At 38.5% G+C, this 21,910-nt stretch overlaps 1 protein-coding gene across 18 annotated transcripts in view; it reads left to right on the plus strand.

The window, feature by feature from the left end:
• The window catches only part of DMD (dystrophin), a 1,241,706-nt gene that overhangs the window by 185,102 nt on the left and 1,034,694 nt on the right, over positions 1-21,910 (plus strand). Inside the window, exon 2 of one of the 18 annotated variants that reach the window (XM_083850703.1) lies at positions 3,438-3,564. The exons of the other annotated variants lie outside the window; for them this stretch is intronic. The gene's annotated coding sequence lies outside the window, so the exon portion shown is untranslated. The remainder of the gene's footprint in view (positions 1-3,437; positions 3,565-21,910) is intronic. 18 annotated transcript variants of the gene reach the window in all.

The following is a 21,910-nucleotide window of genomic DNA, read 5'->3' on the forward strand; positions in this document are numbered from 1 at the left end:
TGAAGTTTTTGAAGTAGTAATACGAATTGCTGTGGCCACTGATATTGAATCCTTCTTTTCCTTTTTTCAGAGAGCTTCCTCATTACTGCTAAGAACCATCCCAGCAGTTACACTGCCAGGCTTGACCCCAAATCATTGGCAAGATACACTAATCCCTTCTCACTGTCTGAAAGGATCTTACTCCCTTGCTGCTTTAGAAAGCTAACACGAGAACAAAACAAAACAAAAGACTATCCTCTCTGGAGCTGTAATCATCAAGCAACAAGCAGGAGTTACCATGGATTTTATTTCCATGGTATAGATAATATTGCCTCTTGATCTGTGAAAATGACTGTTCTCACCTATAGTACTTTGCTGTTTATCTCCAAAGAACACAAGTCTCTCACTCTATGGTGAGGCTCCTCTGAGCCAAGAAAAATAAGCTAAGTACTCCCCATAACATGTTGGGAAAGTCCAACTGTTCCTCATCTTCTTCCTCAAAATCGGATTTGGAGACATTCCAGTGTCTTCAGCTGTGAGGCAATTTTGTTTTCTAGTAAATCTCTACTTCCCAAATCATTCTCTCTGACTGACCATATATTTTCAATTCCTCCTTGATCCCTGTAAACTCCTGTCTCTTTTCTGTAGGGATTCTCAATTTCTCTTGCTGCGTTCCTAGTCCTTCTTATTGCTAGCTACTTGGATACTGAGGAAGCAAGCAGGTGATAGAGAAAAATGTGGTTTTCTCCTGGGAACCCAATTCATATCCCCAGCTGGGATAAAAAATGTGTTTCAATCTTATCAGAAAACACAATCCTTGCATTTTCCTGTATAGTGAAAACATCTTGTAGTGTGTTTTCCTAGAGAAAGTTGGAAAATTAGTACTATTTTCATATTTAATATATACTGCATTTAGTGTTACAATACTATGAAATATTAATACACTTACAAATCTTTTCCCCTGGCCATTTCCCACGAAACTTGACTGACTGCAGCTTCTCTGATTTACTAATTCATATGCCTAAGTCTAGTGCAACAATGCCATGTTCAAAGATTTCTTTTGATAACAACTTTGAATTGAGTCATACTGTGAAGAATGTCTGTGATGATTTTCTCTCCTTCTTGTCTTGTGCTTGCAGAGAGGGTGACCTCATTGCCTGTTCAAAATTACTGTTATTTGTCTCCAATTAGGTTCTTGCAACTCTGTGCTGCAGTTCCTTTAAACTCTTGAGAACCTGCAAGCCTGCTGTGGACAATATGTGGGAATTTCCCGGTTCACCCTTGGATAATAGTTTTGCTATTCAAAGATCACTGTGCTTGGTATACATGCATAAGAACAAGTTTCTCCACAATGGCAATTAGTTGCAATGAGGAAAACAAACAAACTAACAAACAAGCAAAAACTGAAACATCACCCAGTAAGGATCTTTCTTGGCTATTTCAACATCTTGGCTAGACAGTGAGGCTCACTGGCCTTGCCAGCACACTTCAGGGCTTTACTGCCTTGAAGAATTGGCTTCTGGGAGGCAGGCAACCAGTCTCTACTGGAAGCCAACAAAGAAATTATTTCTTTTTACGTGTTCCTTGTTCCCTTGTTCTGTGTGATTTGGCCATAAGGTATCACTAGATTATCATTCCCTTTGTCTTTTTTTTTTTTTTTTTTATTCCCACTAATTCATGTATGTTTCTCTCACATACATTGGTAACAGAGTGTTCTGGTTCTAAAATAGAAGCACTTTCTCCTTCTTTGTAACTACCCTACGAATGACTCAAAAAAACCTTTCACAAATAATAATTTCCATGATTTAGAATACTGAACTTAAGGAAAAATTGCACAGAGGTCATGTGTATCTCAATCCACAACTGATTTGAAGATGCACTTGCTAGGTATGGATTCACCCTTTTCCTGTTAACGCAGATGTATTTGCTTTGTTCAAAATTTGTAGAATTGTTTCAAGGGTTATGTCAAAAATGTGTTATTATTATTGTCATTATAGCTTAAATGTTATATGTAATTCAGTTTTTGTAGTTAAAACTTTATTTTGCCACTCATGGTTTCCCTGATCAATGTCTGAGTTTGCTTCAGACATCTTTAGAGATGTTACCTACAGCATAGGTAACTCTGTGCACATTTAACAATATAATATATGTATTTGTATAAGCATTTGTATGTGTAAGAGAGAAATGCTGTGAATGTAGGATGCTCTCACCCTTTTATTTACTGCTAGGTCCATATTTAGTTGCAAACTGAGAAAGACCTAAAATCCCATCATTACAAAAACATGTAGGAACTGTAAAGAGTGTGAAACTGTACTCTCCCTAGTGATGAAAGTAAAACTACTGTGCCAATTAGCCATGAAAAGGCTGTTTGGGGGGGGGATCTAATTGCTGTCTTCAGCTGCCTAATAGGTAGTTATGGAGAAAATTAAGTTAAACTCTTCTCAGGGGTATACAGGGAAAGGATGAAACAGGTTTCCAAAATAAAAATTTTGACAAGGTACAAGGAACATTTTATTTTATTATGATGAAAGCCACCAGCTGAGCACTAGAGCAGGTTGCCCAGAGGGGCTGTGGAGTCTCCTCCCTTGGAGGTGTTCCGAACTCAGCTGGACATGGCCCTGAGCTACTTGATGTAGCTCTGAGGGGAGACCTGATTCGAGCACAGCATTGGGACAGATGGCCTCTGAAGATCCCTTGCAACCTATATTGTTCTACAATTCTATGTTTGCTTTATGAAGAATGATGTAAGCATATTCAATTTAGAATAGAGATATAGCTCTGAAGATTTGCTAAGGAAACCACTGAAAGTCTGGGTAGTCCTATAGCTTATCAGTTGTCCTTGTAACTTATCAGTTGAATGAAAATATTATCCTTGAAAACTATTATTTATTTTTATTTGATTATTCTTTTTTTTTTCTTTTTTTCTTTTTTTTTTCCACAACCTGGAGGGTTTTTTGTTTTTGTTGTTGTTGTTGTTGTTTTTTCCTCAATTATACATATAAAGAACACATATTCTAGCATAAAAAAAAAATATCTGTGCCTAGTAATACGATCAAGAATGAACCCTGACACATTTAGATCATGTTATTTACTGGTACTTATGGCAGAAGGTTCTATTTTTTTGTTGAACAGTGATTATGCCCCAAGTTCTGCATAGCTCTTTTTCTCAATCTGCGGGCCTTGTACAGGCCTTCCGAAAATAGTTTCCACTGCACACAAATAAGACAGATTTGACCTGGATTAACAGGAGCACAGACTCCTAATGAGCCAGATGGATGAACATTCCCGTTTGGCAGAAATGACAGTTACAATGTTTGCCACAAAAATGTCAGCAGTTGCCTTGGTTTTCACCTAGAGAAAAGAAATAATTTTACTCTTGGTCCAGAGTGGTTGAGTAATGACTGCTGTGAAGCATTTCCCTTCTGAAACCTCATCTTCTGTCATTACCAATTTCCCAGGGAGGGTCCAAACCTGTAACTGTGAATGAGATTCCCCCATGAACCTGCCTGGGAACAGCACCTGCCGTCTAGCCCTGAGCCGGTTAAAGGACCTGACCAAGAATATTGCTGTACCACTTCGGTTTAAGTAGGTGGTCTCCAGAAATGCTGATTTAATGAGATTTACATTCGGGGGGGAGGCAGATTCTTCTGTCATGTAGTTTTGGTGTTAATGGGACAGAACCTCCCTTCTTTCTACTTTCAAACTCAATTTTCTCTTAAATTTATTATGTACATTGAATGTTGGCTTCACGAAAGCTGATGGGTATTATACCTCTAACTCAAATTCACTGATCAAAGCCTTGCCTGTTTTGCCCATGATTTACTCTGAAAGAAGCGTGTAGGTGGACTTGTCAGGGAGGTGTGGAGGATTTTATTTCATTCATGTGCCTTGGGTGGAAAGTGGGGAAAGATCAGAGAAACTGCTCTCAGGTATGTGTCAGGCAATACTTTGCAGAATGTAGCACTGAAGTTCCCAACTGTCCCCTGCCCAAGCACAGAAAGCCTCTCTGTGTGGATGTCCAAGCCGCTCTGGCCTGGCAGAAAAAGAGTGTGGCCATCCCTGGCTGACCAGCCTTGTGAAACACTATCTCGGTGCTGCCTTTTAGACAAATGTCGATGTTCTATGTGCAGCTTAAATAGATGACATTCTCAGTGCAGCTCTTTTATCACCACCCCTTCTGCCATCTCATTCAACTTCAGAGAGCTTTCCAGTGGACTGAAAGTGCTTTCACAAAGCAGGTAAAGGATGGGGCATCTGCCACATGCATGTCAGCTGCCCTCACCCAGCTCTGCTGTGTGCTTACGCTTGTGTCATCTGCCTTCCAAGATGAGAGGGTGAACACTTCTGAAATAGGCTTCCATTTGTTTTGAATAGGTATAGATACATACAAAAGCATGCAAATACACTTGAAAGACTGAGTGTAATAGAGGGGATTATGTGCAAAGGGATTGGGTTCTCCTACTTAGACACTGAAAGGGAACAGGTCTGTACCCCGGGGCAAAAATTCCTGCAAATTCACTGGCAAACTGTGAACGACACATAAAGGCCATGTAACTTAATAGCTGCTCTTCCAAGTTCTGTTTTGACCTTTCTGCTATAAAAGGCAATTCCTTAGAGTTTCCAAAAGTACAGTTCATTGCTCTTTGGTTTAGTGTTACAGAGCAGTGTAGTAAGTAATAGACCTTATTACAGTTACTTTTTTTCTCTTTGCAAAACCGTTATACACCTCTTTGACCTTTACAATAAAAAATGCAAATACAGTTGAGCAAATGTTTCCAGTATTTATTTCTGTTATTAAAAATTATAAATGAGTGTTAAACCATATGGACTGTATAAAGCTTGTTTTACTCTTTTTTTTAAACTGTTGTTTTGATACTTTCTCTCAGTTCTCCTTCATCCTATATCCTACTTTGTTCTTAGTCCTTTTCTTATTTTTTTCCTCTACTTGTGTCCGAACAGACTAGAACAGAATTTTCTGTACACCATGGGATTATATGACAAAAAAAGCCTGTAAAGCACAATAAGTCAACCATGTAAAATTGATAAGGTATTTTCAGTTTCCTACAGCCCTGGGCAGCCTGTTAATCCTTTCCTTCCGCTTATAAACTTAAAACCTCAAGGTGTTTTTGTTTGCTCTTTTTTCCCCTCCTTGAGCCTGTTTGTTTAAACAGGAACCTATTACTAAACAGTGTGTATATATGAAAACCAGAACATTACTGAATTAATGATGGAAGCAAGAAGAATCATAGAACTTTTTGATTGTTGGGAGAACAAAGCAATTTGCCCTTCAGGGGTGTGACCATAGTAAATGAATCACTTAGCTGTTTCCTATTATTAATCTTTAGAAAAAAAAAGAAGTCCTTTTCCAAGATCATCAGATGTATTATTGCAAATCTAGATGAATTGAAAAAAAAAAAAAAAAAAAGCTGCATATTATCTTACACACAGATTTATTTCTGCTTGTGGGTGAAGTCACCTGTGAGGACACGTATATTGGTTTTAAAGGTGGAAGCAGGGTATCCATTGCTGTCATGGTATCTATTATTTTTGCAGTTTCATTTTTCCTGAGGGGAACAAGAGGGTGAATTTTTTGAAAAAGTGAGATACTACTTGAAATCAACACTTCATGGGCAGGTTTTTTATTATTTTGTTCAACCAAGTTCTTGAATATTTTGACAAGCACACACAAATAATGGCTCATCAGTTAACTCTTGCTCTGACACACAGTCTTCTGCACTTCATGAAATTTCCTCTGCTGAAGTAAGTGCATATAATTCACTTGACTTTAATTGAGAAGCTGGACCAGGGTTTGATCCCTTTTTAGAACTTGTCCAACTTTTCCCTTTATGGCCAACAATGTAGTACCACATTTCTTCTAGCTGAATACATGTACTATAAATAAAAAGTAACTAATGACCTTTAAATAGTTACCAGTGGGCAATTTTTAACTTGTTGTAATAGTTTCAAGCTATTTGGATGTCCTGGCCTCACTGCAGTATGTAGCACATTAACGTTCCTGAGCCTACAAGGACATTTACTATGAATTGCAACAGTGTTTTCCTCAGTGGTGGCTTCCCAGCCTTTCACTTAGCCTTCTGATCTGGGTGACCATACAGTGTGGTAACAGTAAGGAGCTCTGTAAAATAGTGCTGTTGTGGGCAATCTACCAGAAAATAGATTTCAGTCAACAGCTACCTCCCGCGCCCCTCCTCTGCACAGACACACACACAAAGCATGTTCCCTGGAATTTAGAAACTGCCCATTACTGGCTGGTGAAATACACTGCAAACCACAATAGCTGCATTAAATTTCAACACATATGCCATCTGCATCTAAATACAAAATAGAGGTTGCAGGCTAAGATTTAGAAAAATGGGGAAAGCCTATGTTCTGGCATAATAATGTTGAAACCAGCTTTATACAGAATAGACTTTCATGCTGGGAAATCGTTTTTGTTTGTTTGTTTGTTTGTTTGTTTGTTTTCAAATAAAAAGCTGTTAAACTGTCATTGGAAATGATGGTCTTGTTAAGTGGTAATCCTCAACACCAGAGGACAGAAGTTGAGCATGATAGTATATAGTCTCTGTACATATACACTTTGCTAAGCCTGTGGAATGACAGAGTGGCAAATATGTTGTTTGTTTCCTGTTTTAATAATATCTTTATTTTCTGAGCATGTTGAATAAATTAATCGTAGTTAGAGCAATAATATGGAATACAGCATAAAAGGAGAGATCTTGAATAAGGAATAAGGGAAGAAATAGCTACTTCCTTCAAAATGCCTAATAAATGACCTAAACTTTGCATGGGGATAAATATGTGATTAGAATTGCTTGAGTTCATTGAGAAAAAAATATCAACAGGAGGCCATAAATTTTGGGTTTGATATAAAAAAGCAACTTTTATTTTATTCTTTATTACTTTGATTTTAACAAGGTTGACCTTTTTATTTTGTGAAAAAGGATTCATTTCATTTAATTTGTTTCATTGTGCATTTCATTTTCAGTTTGGATTTCCAAACTCTCAAAAGCAGTTCTGGGTTTCACCAGCCAAGTGCCTGCATGCTGGAGGATGGTAGGGTGCTGCCACTCCGACAGTACCATCGTTTGCCACCTCCTCGGGTACTGTGCAGTGCTGTGGTGTCTGTATTTTTTGTTGACATTTGCACTTGTTTACAGAAAGCATGTTGTGAAATGGCTGTAAGGTATCGCAGGGCATTTTAAAAATTCATCTCTAAATCAGAAAGTGTTTTACTGTATATTTTCCCTGCATGCTGACTGCATAGCATGCAGCTGAAGACACTCTCACTGTAGCACAGAGTGTATGCATTGCTCTTGTTTGCCAGCACAGTGAGACCTTCATGAGTTGCTGTGCCGGGGATGGCTCATGGCACTGCCCTCATCCCGAGAAACATGGATTGGCAGCAGCCTCATCACTGAAACTGGACAGGTGACAGGAGAGTATTCTGCTCACAGACATGATCTGAGTAAATGCATGAGCATTTGAGAGTTGGTCTGAGCTTTAGCATATGGTTGCAGTAGTCTTTCTCCAGAAAAGCCCAAGTTGAAATTCGAGCTGATTGCGAAGTCTGGCAAATTGAACCAAACTGTTATTGCTGTTTTCTGATGTGTAAAAATAGGCACAAAGTTCAGAAATAATTTCCCTGTCCCCTGTGACCTACATGAGAATCTGATTCCCCACAGATGAAAGATGAGGGCACTAACAGAATCGTTTAGGTTCAGGTAATCAGGCAATTCCATTGGTGCCTTTGTGTTGGTTTTGTGGCTGAAGGACTTCTCTCTTAAGAGCTTTCTGTGCTACACTGGAGTAGAACAAAGTAGAGTGATTTTTTCTGTATCCCTTCCTTGTCAAAAACAGTGAGTGGAGAAGTGACCTTTTAAAAGTGCAGCATTGAAGAAATGTATTTTGTATGAACTTTTTTTGCTGTTAATAAAGCAACCCTGTCCTGCAGAAGACAGAATATAGCATATTGCTATGAAGAGAGCAGTGTAGCACAGCACAAAATTTCTCAAAAATCATGTTTTGCTATATTTGTCTAGAAATACATAGATTTGGTTTTTAGTACCAAAGGCAGGTTGTTTCTCTTCAGACAATTAGTTAATAGGCATGTTAACATGAGCTTGTACATTTGACGTATGTGGGAGCTTGTGAAGAGAGCAGTGAAACTCAGGTTTGCAGAAAAACATTGTAATTTCTGTTTTGGTGGAAACTATGGAAAACTAGTATCGTGAAAAGCTTGGCTGTTTGCATTTAGACTTGTTTTTATTTGTTTGTTTGTTTTCCGTATTTTACATGTTAAGATTTGTGTCAGAACCAAAGCCCATCTGGACCAATATCCTGGCTCTGATACTGGCTGATCATGGAGGTAGGGAGGAACAGTGGACCAAGCTGAACTTATTGAGATACCTCTTAAGTTCTCCTTCCCAGTTTCCCAAACTTTAAGGACACTCTCCTTTGGAGTTTCATTGGTTTGATTTTCTTGGAATACAATTCCAAACCTCAATGAACCCCCTTGTTAAATTTTCTTACAGTAGAGCTCAAGCTGTAAATGCAATTATGTTTTGGTATTATATGTCTGTTTTAATATATACAAAAGTGATGAAAAGTCTATAAGACAATGTAATAATTGCATTATGCATAGAATTGGCTTGAGCAATAACACTGCATCAGTGGCAATGTGATATTAAAACCTAATAGTTTGGTCTATGTCATTATAACTTAACCTTTAGTTTTTATAGTTGAGATCAGTATCTCACTGATTAACTATTTTTATGTAAAAAGTCCTTGAAGTTTTTTCACAAAGCAGTGATTAGTTTGTTAGTAATATTTTCACTAAAGTTTCAACCTCTATGCCTTAGCAGAGATATTTTCAGTAGTGTATGAAAAATAAACCACAAGAAAAAATATTTTAAAAAGCGGTTTGATTAATGTGACACTGGAAATCTGAAATAGCCCCTAAGACAAGAACAGGTTATAGTAAAGTCATGATCTTCACTGTACTCATCGTTTGTTATTCTCACAAAACTAATTTTTACCAATTAGAATATTCTATTCAGCATTGCTGTATAGCTTGAAAACTGGCTGAGGGATGAAAAAGAAAAGGCCAATGAAAAATTAGCTTAATCATGATTTTTGTTTGTTTGTTTGTTTTAGGGAGGCTTATTGTTGCTTTCTGTGCCAGAATCAATAATGATTTACTAAACAGTAAGGATTCCAACATTGTTTTGTAATTTTCTCTAGTTAATTTTCTATTTGAAGATAAAACAATGGGTAAGAAACTTAACCTGTAATCTTGAGTTAAACCAGTGATTTGCAGGAAACTATAGTTAGGACTTCCGCACCATTCAGGATGGTAGCTGTCTTTCCTTGGATTTAGATTTGTTATGAAGGATTTCTGTTTTCACTGATCTGAAGCCTGCTGGTATCTGATACCTAATCGATGATTTTTCTCAATCCAAGAAATAATCTGCACTAGGGAAAAAATCCTGAGTAAACATAGTCCATGGCATAATGTTTTCCTGTCGTGATTGCTGTGCTATACTGTTCACAGCTGCCATGTGCAGATTCCAGTAGAAGATACAGGTACAAACTTTGAGATATGAGGGTGGAGTAAAAGCACCATTCAGTAGATATGAAAATAAACATTGAAAAACATGGGTTGAAAAGAATGACAATAGGCTTTAGTATGACGAGCAGCTTGACAAAGTTGATGCATTTCACGATGTGAACTCTGGATGTTTCAAGCCTTATAGGTGTTCAGGGGATGGAGAAAATCCATCACAACTGATGGATTTTCAAAAATCAAAAGCAAAACAAATAGATGAACAAACAAAATAACTGAATAGATCATCAAAAGCCATTAGCTTGTTTCGTTTTGGTTTGTTTTCCTCAGAAGTTCATATACAGTAAGATATTGCTGCATTTTGTAAATGTGTGAAGTCTGGTTCATGAATACTAACTTTTAAGGAATGATTTTTTAAGTGTAGATTTTCTCTTTTTGGTGTGAAAAAAAAAAAAGGTCAATATGACTTGAAGTCTGAAATGTAGAAAAACATGCAGTAGAACCTGGAGGGTAAAAATAATCTTCATTTTTTTATAGCTGTCAATCTATCTTCTCACAAAAAAAAAAAAAACACTATAAATTTTAAAGTTTGAGATGACATAACTGATGTTGACTCATTTCAGGTAGACCACACGAAATCTGATTAAGTGCAGTGAAGAGCAGTAGAAATGATTAGAAGGTAAATTTCTGGTGAAGGACTCAGACTTTTTGTTGCAATAGTATTTGTTTGCAATTAAATTTGCAATATTAGGTAGGTAGGGATTCTGGAGAGATGTGAGAATAAGAGAGTGCAGGATGAATATCAATGAATTGATATTGACAGTAAGTGAAAAGATGAGGTGTCGTGATACTGACGTTATTTAGTTTTAGAAAGATCCTTGGAAGACTGATAACATCTTGCATGCTCGCTTCCTTGAGACTTTCATTTAGGCTTGGGGAAACAACAACAACAACAACAACAAAACAAACACATGTACAATAGGGAAAAGCTGTGTTCTGTCAGGAAGACAGGTGGATCAGCAAATCGGTCTTTTCCATCTGTATGTGCTGTCATTCATTTCTGCCTCTTGCTGACAAGAAGAGCTTGGCCAAATGGTGATGCCAGTTGCACATCCAAGACTTGAGGGTAAATGAGAACAGAACCTGGCTGCCATCCCCATCTCTCTCCCCCTCTCGCTCACAGTCAGCATCTGACTTTTTTATTTCCTGTTAGATTTTTTCTTTGTCATCACCCCCTTTGCCTGCACTTTGCTTGAGTTTTCAAGATAGTGTATAGATTCCCTGCCTCATTATCAGCTTCCATGTTACACAGATCTATTGCCATTTTGCTCTATTGTCCAATGAATGCTGAGAGTTAAATAAATACAGCATCAAGGCAGAATAATATTTTAATCTGTCAAAATCCTCTGTCCTGTCTTCCTTTGTGGTCATCTCTGTGTACATGAACCTTCATTGTTCACAGGAATTTTTGACAGCTGTTCTTGATTGACAAAAAGCTGTGCCAGGACTTCATCATGATAGTCAGAGGAAATTTGTCAGGCTGCCTTCATAGCTTTGACCTGCAGCAAGTGCAAGTGACTGGGAAATAAAGATTGATCTCCTTCCTGAAGCATCCTATGTTTATTATTTTTTTTCACCCTTCATTTTACTTCTTTTTTTTCTTCTTCTTTTTTTTTCTTTTTTTTTTTTTCATAACATTCCTCAGTTGCTCTTTCAGTTTTTCCAGTCCTTTAGTGAAATACTTGCTCTTCCTCATTTTCCTCTGTGTACAGAATCACAGAATCATCTAGGTTGGAAGAGACCTCCAAGATCATCTACTCCAACTTCTGACCTAACACTAACAAATCCTCCACTAAACCATATCACTAAGGGCTACATCTAAATGTCTTTTAAAGACCTCCAGGGATGGTGACTCAACCACTTCCCTGGGCAGTCCATTCCAATGCCTAACAACCCTTTCAGTAAAGAAGTTCTTCCTAATATCCAACCTAAACCTCCCCTGGCGCAACTTTAGCCCATTCCCCCTCGTCCTGTCACCAGGCACGTGGGAGAACAGACCAACCCCCACCTCTCTACAGCCTCCTTTAAGGTACCTATAGAGAGCGATAAGGTCGCCCCTGAGCCTCCTCTTCTCCAGGCTAAACAACCCCAGCTCCCTCAGCCGCTCCTCGTAAGACTTGTTCTCCAGACCCCTCACCAGCTTCGTTGCCCTTCTCTGAACTCTCTCGAGCACCTCCATGTCCTTCTTGTAGCGAGGGGCCCAAAACTGAACACGGTACTCGAGGTGCGGCCTCACCAGAGCCGAGTACAGGGGCACAATCACTTCCCTAGACCTGCTGGCCACACTGCTTCTTATACAAGCCAGGATGCTGTTGGCCTTCTTGGCCACCTGAGCACACTGCTGGCTCATACTCAGCCGACTATCAACCAATACTCCCAGGTCCTTCTCTGCCAGGCAGCTTTCTAACCACTCATCTCCTAGCCTGTAGCTCTGCTTGGGGTTGTTACGCCCCAGATGCAGGACCCGGCACTTGGCCTTGTTGAACTTCATACAGTTGACCTCAGCCCATCGGTCCAGCCTATCCAGATCCTCCTGCAGAGCCTTCCTGCCCTCAAGCAGATCGACACACGCACCTAACTTGGTGTCGTCTGCAAACTTACTGAGGGTGCACTTGATCCCCTTATCCAGGTCATCGATAAAGATATTAAAGAGAACTGCCCCCAGTACTGAGCCCTGGGGGACGCCACTAGTGACCGGCCTCCAACTGGATTTAACTCCATTCACCACGACTCTTTGGGCCCGGCCATCCAGCCAGTTTCTAACCCAACGAAGCGTACGCCAGTCCAAGCCCCGAGCAGCCAGTTTCTTGAAGAGAATGCTGCGGGAAACAGTGTCAAAAGCCTTACTGAAGGAAAGGTAGACCACATCCACAGCCTTTCCCTCATCTACTAAGCGCGTCACTTTGTCATAGAAGGAGATCAGGTTCGTCAAGCAGGACCTGCCTTTCATAAACCCATGCTGACTGGGCCTGATCGCCTGGTTACCCTGCAAGTGCCGCGTGATGACACTCAAGATAATCTGCTCCATGAGCTTCCCTGGCATTGAGGTCAAACTAACAGGCCTATAGTTCCCTGGGTCTACCCTCTGGCCCTTCTTGTAGATGGGCGTCACGTTTGCTAGCCGCCAGTCGACTGGGACCTCCCCTGATAGCCAGGACTGCTGATAAGTGATGGAAAGCGGCTTGGCCAGTTCTTCCGCCAGTTTTCTCAGCACCCTCGGGTGGATCCCATCCGGCCCCACCGACTTGCATACATCTAAGTGCTGTAGCAGGTCGCCAGCCATTTCCTTGTGGATTGTGAGGGCCACATCCTGCTCCCCATCCCCTTCCACCAGCCCAGGGTACTGGGAGAACAACTGGTCTTGCCGTTAAAGACCGAAGCAAAGAAGGCATTAAGCACCTCAGACTTTTCCTCATCTCTTGTAACTAAGTTTCCCCCCGCATCCAGTAAAGGATTGAGATTCTTCTTAGTCCTCCTTTTCGTGTTAATGTTTTTATAAAAACATTTTTTGTTGTCTTTAACAGCAGTAGACAGGTTGATCTCCAGATGAGCTTTGGCCTTTCTAATTTTGTCCCTACACATCCTTACAACATCCTTGTAATCCTTCTGAGTGGTCTGCCCTCACTGCTCTAGAAAATTTTTCCTCCTCTTACTTGTCTAATTTACACCTTACTTTTCTTGTTCTGTAATTTTCTCAGGCTGTGGGTTTCACTGCCCATACATATGCTTCCATAGCCATGTCAGAGAAAGGTGTTCTGCAAGGTCGTATACTGTCACTTTGTGGCCCATGCATAGGAATGCAGTAAAAACTTCCGTTTTCTATTCCTTTATTCTATTTCCACAACTTGTTTCTGAATCATCCCTGACAGACATCTGGGTGTACCCTGGGGACCAGGACACAGGCAGGTGCTCCTGCTTGAGAACTTGAAAGATATCTGGGGATCCCAGCTGGTACCCATCAAAGTCATCCTGAACTAGCCAAGTACCAAAGGCAAGCCTGCGTTCTTTGTGGAGTCAAGATCTTAACCCCACTGCTCTTTGAAGCAAATGAATAGATATTTCCATATATTTCAGGAACATAACTGAATGTTTTAACCATTCTTTTAGCTTCTGTAAATAGGGTAAGAAATGAAAATAAGACCTTCCATACAAGTGTCTTGCACACTAATGAGATCTGCAAAGTGACGAGAGATAGTACAATAGTTCCTCAGTCCTTTGTAAAATGCCCAGAATTTCTACCCAAGCAATAAATTAAATTTATCTGTTAAATCAAAAGTCTTTTTAAAAATTAAATGCAAAGGACATTTTTAGTAGCTTTTTTATTATCACAGAGATACTTTTATAGTGTTCTCTGAATTATTTTTTTTTTTTCTTCAATGTCACTGAAAGTTCACTTGAATCAAACCAGATTTGGTAAAAGAGAATTCACTTTCAGACTGACATTGTACACTGAGATTTAGCCTAAATGTATTACAAAGTAGTTACTTTTTATTAGTACTGTTAGATTGATCTTAACTAATTTTGGCCATCTAAAAATTAATCCTCTGGGCTCCACTGTAGTCAAGAGGAAAAAGAATGGCAGATCTGAAGGGTGATCCATTTCACCTGTAACTTAAATATCAAGGATGAGATAAATCCTTCTCTAGAGGTACCTGTTCTTCTTGTCCGAACATAGACTGTGCCTAAGAAACTATTTTATCTTACAGTCACAACATTGAACTGGCCAATTTACCCATAAGTGCCTATGTTTGTCATACTCTGTAATGTGTGAAGAGAAGGACAAGGTCTGTGATGTACAGGGGACCAGAGGAAAGACTCTCCCCAAGAGACATAATTGTATTAAAGCCCCAGAACGTATTTAGTAACTTTGTGTGTGCTGACATTTCCTGGTCTGTCAGGCCATCCTGCTTCACAAGTTTACATGATTACTAAGCAGAATGTGCTTCTAGACAGCTGGTGCAAATCACAGGTGCCTGATTTTTCCCCTTTCCAAGCTTCTTCTGTGCTTTTACTGTACTTGGCTTCCATAATGGGGGGGGGGAGGGGGGCTGAATCTTTTTGTTATTAATGCAGAGAGTGTATGTAATTTTTCTTAAGAGGCAGTTAGTCCCCATTACACATAATTGACCAATTACTGTGTCAACATGGAAAGTAAAAACATGACCCACTTTGGTATTTCCTATTGATATTGTATACATTTTTTACATGTGCTAAATGAGTTACTTATTTTCCATCAAGGCAGGATACTTAAGAAGATAAAGTATTCTCTTTTAGTTTAGCAAATCTTGTGTATATATTTATATGAAATGCAGATGCTTTAATATATATATATATATGTATAATTTTAAATTGTAATTTCTTAAGGATATTTTTCTTAACCTCAAACCACTGGGTATTTGCCACTTGTTTCACATTATCTAGGTGCATAAGTAGGAGGACAGTGGAAGTGAAGCACTTGTTTTTTTTATATTCTTATGAAAAATCTAAGGGAAATGTAATCATGACACATTTTGCTAGCCAAAATTTCACCCTACCTCAGAACTCCAGTGTTCCAGACAAGAGTTTTGTCTTAAAGGATAGTTTTAAACTAAGAGGACACCTTAGGGCATTGTTTCTCTGTAACTAGCCACATTTTTCATCTCTTATTTTAATAAGTCATTAGATGAATAGGAATGTGAGTTCAGTGCATAAGCAAGGCTTTGATTTTTTTGATTGAAATTAGAACTGTGATTTCTGAAACCTTATTAATTTGAAAGTCTCTTAATAAGAGACCTGTATCAACATTTCCAATACTTTCATTGGGTGATTTCACAGGTTAAAATATGAGCAAATAAATATTATTGATCTCTTGAGTTCATAAATTACAGGGCAGCTTAATTTAAAGACAGAATATAATGTGGAAAAAATGTAAAAAGTAAAGATTTTTTTTTTGTGTGTAACACTGGATTATACAGGATTTTTCTTGTGTTTGTGAGAAAAAACACAGAAGTAGTACCCAAGATCCATCATTCCATGTTACAATTCAAGTCAAGGTGTTAGCTGTTAGTTATTTTTCTGTGGATCCAAAGATGTAAGTTAAAGTTTTGCACATGTAAATGGTATCTCTGGCCAGCTGCAATAATGTGTATCTTGTTTTAAGGCTGGACAGACTTATCCCTCTCTGATAAGTTTGTTGGCTTCAGGCAATTTCATTGCCTAGAAAGGTTTTTTGTTGGACCACATATTGGATTACAGTTGGTGCTCGGTCTAGGACACCCTAGTGTCAGGACACAAGAAATGCAAATTAAAATAAACAAAATCAACCTCAACTTAGTAGAAAGGGAGCCTTTCAAATTTTTTTTTCTTTTCTTCCTATGAATGTTGTTTTTATTTTTTTTATTTGAAGATGAAATTATAGCTTTTTGTATTTTCTGGGGTGTGTGTGAGGAAATGTGATGACTTTTTTTTTTTTTTTGCATATGGCAACAGAAAAAAAGAAGTGTAGTGTAGTGACTGTATTTGTCCATGGTACTTTTTTTGTTAGAAAAAAATATTAGTGATGTAAGATGCATTAAAAATCTGTAAGACAACTGTACAATGAGAGGCATTTTGTCCAGGCTACAATTAGAAACAAGTAAAGAATTAAAGTTTTCTTCCATCCTGTTAACTCCAAACACCAGAGAGAAAAACAAGGTTAGTCTTCAGAGTGTTGCAGAGTTGACTGGCAACTGAAAGCATAGATGGCATCCATAGCTTTCACCATTCCCATCGGCATCCATGTCTCAGTGCTCTATGGGTTTCTGAAGAGATCATCCCAGAAATGCACTTTTGATCATTATGGTAAGGAGACCATAAATAGCAGGTCTCATGGTGCCCTCAATGTTGTCATGGAGCACCGAACAGTGCTTTCTACCTTTTTATCTCGTCACCTTTACCTTTGCCTGGAATGGGTTATCTGGCACAACAGAAAGCATCATGCTTAATGGTGGGCTTGGAAACTGTCTGAAAGAGGTTGTTCTATCTAGTTCTGTTTTTTGTTTGTTTGTTTGTTGTTTTTTGTCTTATTTTCTTGCAAACCTCTTTGATGCTGAGTGGCTGCAGTACTCAGGTAGCTTCTGCTGATAGTAGTGTATGCATTTTGGATGTGTTTTTCTTACTTTAAATACAACATGGTATGCCTAGCACCATATGTCTTATGTGCATTATTTTTCTTGCATTAGGGTTTATATGTAGTAAAAACCTTCATTTCCCAGTAAGCAAGTTCGTGTAAGAAGACCTCTGTTTTCCACCAGCATTAACTGAGATGTATTCTGACAGCGAGTGGCATAGAGAAAATGAGTTCTATGAGGTAGAGCCAGAGTTTTCCTTGCACTCACAGGTGATATGTTGAAGTCAAGCTTGATGCAAATTGGCATAGCAATGTAGGAGACTCACGCTGCGTCAAAGTCTGTTCACTGTCATCAGCTTGGTATTTCTTATAAGGTCTGAATTTTGCCTAGGCAAGACACTGTTTCCCTTCCTGATGATGCTGCAAAATATGTAGTAATTAAGTTTGCGTGAAGTTAAGCTTGCCGCTGTCTTTTTAAATCTGATTCAGGACGCATGTAACAAGTATTTCCTGGAACAGAGAAAGTTTAGAAGACACTGACCCATAAAATGCTATCACAGAACTAGCCACAAATACCTCCTTGAAGTCAATGGCAAATGTCTGGAAGTCAGTAACAAGGTAGTCATTAAGTTAAAAGGGGTTAAGTTTCCATTAATTTTTTGTATAGGTAAAATTAGCCAACCAAAGGAAAAACAAACAAACAAACAACAACAACAAAGCAAGCAAACAAACAACAACAAAAACAGAAACCACCTGTTTCTGCATAAATTCTGTTATCCAAATCATAATAAGTGCTACCAAAATACTCAAAGTAAGTCCATGGAACTTCTGTCTCCCTTATATGCTGCCCTGTGTGCTCAAGGCACTTGCTATTTGGAAAGTATCAGGCTCAAGAAAATAAAACAGAAAATGTGACTACTTATTGGACTTGGAGCATATTTTTTTTTCAAAACTTCTCACCAAAATTTGGTTTCTTCTGAAACCGAATGATTTTTTCCAGTGTGAAGTTCTGGATGTGTAAGGAAAATGTAAGTTCAAATTCCTTATTTTATGAATCCACTAGTAACACAAAATTTTAACATTATCAAAATGAGACATTTTCTTATTGCCAAATGAGAAACAAGGGAAGCTATTTAATTTCTAGGCTATTATGTTGTAGTGTACACTGTTATATATACCAGAGGATATTTTTTCCTATCTTTAAAAAAGGCTTCCTAGAGTGACCATTATTTACAGTCCGTTTGTTTTTTATTTCACTTTTCGCATTAATAAAAAGTGTTCAGAAATAAAGAACTTTATTAAGAAAGTATTTTAGAAATACTTTGTAAATAATTTAAAATAAAGCTAGTCCTGTCTGTAATTTGTAAATATGGTGTTAAACTCATGCTTTATTGAGATATTGGGAAGCATTATTTTCCATTGCTAGACAACTGAATTCACCTTATAGCAATTAAAACAGTATAGTTATGTAATTTTAAAAGAATTTTTGGGATAAATCTTTCTTTAAGTAATGATACTACTATGATATTCTCTCTCTCTTTGGATCATTTTGAATTTTAATATACAGTTTAGTTAGCAGGAGGCCATTAGAATGACAAAGAAACCTTTAAACTTTGACTTGATCTGAGCGAGCATTGCCTTATGCTCCCTGCAGTACTAATGACAAACAGATATTCTTTTTATTCTAAATAAAGCCAATCATGCCAGTTATTAAATATTTCATGTGCAGGCAGCTGGGTCAAATGGAAACTTCCTCTTAAGAGGGAATTAGAGAAGAATTGAACTTCCATATAGCATTTTTTAATTTTAATTTTATTTTATTTTATTTTTTAAACAAAAGTGGAAAGAAAAACAGTTCCTTTTAATTAGTACTACTTGTGTAATGATTGAGCATGAATTCTTTTTCTTTTTTCTTTTTTTTCCTTTTTTTTTCCTTTTTTCTTTCTTTTTTCTTTCTTTTTCTTTTTCTTTTTCTTTTTCTTTTTCTTTTTCTTTTTCTTTTTCTTTTTCTTTTTCTTTTTCTTTTTCTTTTTCTTTTTCTTTTTCTTTTTCTTTTTCTTTTTCTTTTTCTTTTTCTTTTTCTTTTTCTTTTTCTTTTTCTTTTTCTTTTTCTTTTTCTTTTTCTTTTCTTTTTCTTTTTCTTTTTCTTTCTTTTTCTCTCTTTTTCTTCTTTTACAGTTTTATGACATTATTATAATTGTGATAGTTATTGCTTAAAACATAACTTTCCATACACAAGTCTGGAAAGCAAAATAAAAATTTAAATAAATGGAAAGTAAATTTTTGTAATTATCTGTTCTGCTGAAAGCTTTTATAACGGTCACTGAACCTGTAACTGATAACTATGCTATGCATAAGACACAAGCTTCTTAACAGGAGTTAATCTCAGGCTAGGCCTTGTCTTTGTGTGCTGTACAAGATTTTTGAATATGAAACCCTGTGGATAAAAACAATCTGTGCAGGATCGGTGTGGTGTGACGTGTGGTGTTGGTTATGATTTTGTATGCAGGTGCTGTGGTCGATGAAGTTGATGAACAGTAACTGCATATGCAAGTATTCAGGGAAGCACTAAATTTCTAGGCAATTCACACTCTCATGTGCTCTGTTCGGAAACTCGGCTCTCAAATTACAGCTAATGAGCAACAATGGGTGCATTTGTGGGTATGAATAAAGGGATCAGAGAGGAATTTGCATCATCCAGCTTCAGGCGTATTATTTAAATGCCTACATTGGGATACTGGGCTTCCTATGCAGTTACCGGAGGGGGAAGAGTTTCCATCCCGAGTCCGTATCTAAACTATGCAGCAGGTTTGCAGTGAGGTAGGCTGTGGTGTTGTGGCTCCCTGGCTGCGCAGACAAGGGATCTAGCTGCCTTGTGTGTGTGGTGGTCTCCATGGGACCAGAGGTCCTTGCCTCCTGGGAAAATGGATGAGTAGTAGGAAAGGGGGAGCTATACACTCATGGGTCTTACTCTCATATGGAGTTGAGATCTACTCATGTGCTCAAAGGGACTCCAGGTTCAGGAAATATTTCTTAGTCCCCATAGTTAAGACAAAGTCTAAATTCTTCCCTTTGCATCCTATTTGATATGAAGATTAGTTGGTATTCTCATTTATATATCCAGGCTGGGCAACATGAACACCCTCAGAAAAGTTATGTGTGCCAATACAAACTCAGATACAAATATATTGCAATACAGCATGTTGCCATATGAGACATCTTCAATATAATTTTGCATAATTATCCACGTAGAATGACATCGTACAGATTGACATCACAATTGGTATCTTATGTCTGTTAACGTCAATGAGGTTGGCAACTAGTAGATTATTCAGAGAGTTTAAAACAAACTGTAAGTGCACTTGCATGATAGATCATTATTTAGTTATGAACATGAGCCTTAGTCTGATTTCATTATGCAGCAAATTTTCCTGCAATCAAATTTGCCCCTCTTCTTCCCTCAGGCAGCAGTTTTTTATAAAATCATGTGAAAAAATGTAAGGTGAGACATGAATTGCAGAAGTGTTGCTGGTTGTCAAGAAGTGAATACCATGTCTTAAATTTTAATTTATTTCCATTGTAGTTTAGAGTGTTTTCATTGTTTGGTTTCCTGTTAGGTTTCTAATCACAGGATACCTCATTTTCAAATAATGGAAACATGGACTTGGGGTATGATTTAGGCTGGAAGATGTGATGCACCAATAAGGGGGTGCCTGGGGTTTCTTTTGTGTTCTGGGAGTAACCATGCAATCACTCAGGGAAGACAAAAGTCAAGTGAAAACAGGGAGGAAAAAGAAAAGAAAAAAAAAAAAAGACAAGAAAATGAATGTTTGTTTAGTTCTTCTCTACTGCAGCTAGACAAGTAATTATGTTTGATTAATTCTTTAATTAATCTCAATAACAGGAGTGCACAACTATTGTCCATGTCCTGTGAGCCACCCCTCTGGTATCAGTTTCCCCTTTAATGTCCTCACTGTGTTTGAACCACAGCAGGTTGAATCTCCTCTTTGGCAGCTGGCATCAGGGGCATCCCCACTGTTGGGGGGGTTGTGGTCCCCAGGCAGGTGATGGTGAGTCTGAGTCCACACCGAGAGTAGGTAGCTCCTTTGTTTATGCCTCTTCTTACATCTCTGCTCAGTCCTATCAAAGCTATTACACACAAATTTGGTACTTGTGGTGGGTGCCATTTAGTTGCTAGTGTGTATGTGCTAGTGTGTCTTTGAGTTTGTACAGCACTTGAATTCTTTTGCTCCCTTTATCTCTGCATGAGCCTGCAGTGTCACTGCTCGTTCTGTAAGATTTAGGGAGTGGGGAAAACCAGCAGGCTGCACACTGTTGTGGTGCTTCGGTCAACCTGCACAGCACGGTGACTCAAGCCAAGACACAGCAAGGAATTCCACCCTTTGAGGGCACCCCGAAGGTAGCTCCGTCTTGGTGGGCTGTGTCATCCCAAGTCCTGCCCTTGCCTGTGCAGCATCTGCCGGAGGAACCTTTCAAGGTTATTGAGTCTAAAGCCTGTACACAGAAGGGCTGCTGATGATCTACATCATACAGGTTAGTCTTCAAACATAACAAATGCTGAGATCAAAAGGAAAACCAGGAAAATCTAATTTATAATGGGGCCGCTAATGCATTTTTAGCAACAGATCTCATAGCAGACTTCAAGCTCACAGTCTTCATGCTGTCATCTTTCAAGAGATTTTGTAGCTGTGAATTTCAAATAATGAGTTTATTTCAAGATTAATTTCCACAATTCAGTGATAGTGTCTGTAAACTTATGAAGGAGCTGGGACGGTGTGAGCTGGTCATTGAGATGTATTTTGCTGTTTCTTAGGGAGGGATCTACTTGTGAGGATGAGACCCCAGCCAGTGCTGGCTGAGGCAAGGTGGTGTCTTCTAACAGCACTGCGCACAGCTGAGGAAGCCGTTCTGAGAAAGTACAGCTTAGGAGGGAGATTTAATTCTACTCACGGGAGGGAGAACTGATATGAAAGGTATTGAGAGTCTTTGTCTGAAGAGAGGGATGGGTATCTTAATTGCAGCAGTGTAAAGCTGAGCTATCGTTTCCTGTCAGTGCCTCAGATGAGGCCATATTACTCACGTTGGCATTTGCAACCACAGACCAACACGGAAGTGTGCTTTTGGCATATGCTGAAGTGCCTCTATATCCCTCTAGCTGATGTGGCTAGCACTGAGAAGTA

Source organism: Anser anser, assembly GCF_964211835.1.
Source record: "Anser anser genome assembly, chromosome: 1".
In the NCBI taxonomy this organism is placed as follows: domain Eukaryota; kingdom Metazoa; phylum Chordata; class Aves; order Anseriformes; family Anatidae; genus Anser; species Anser anser.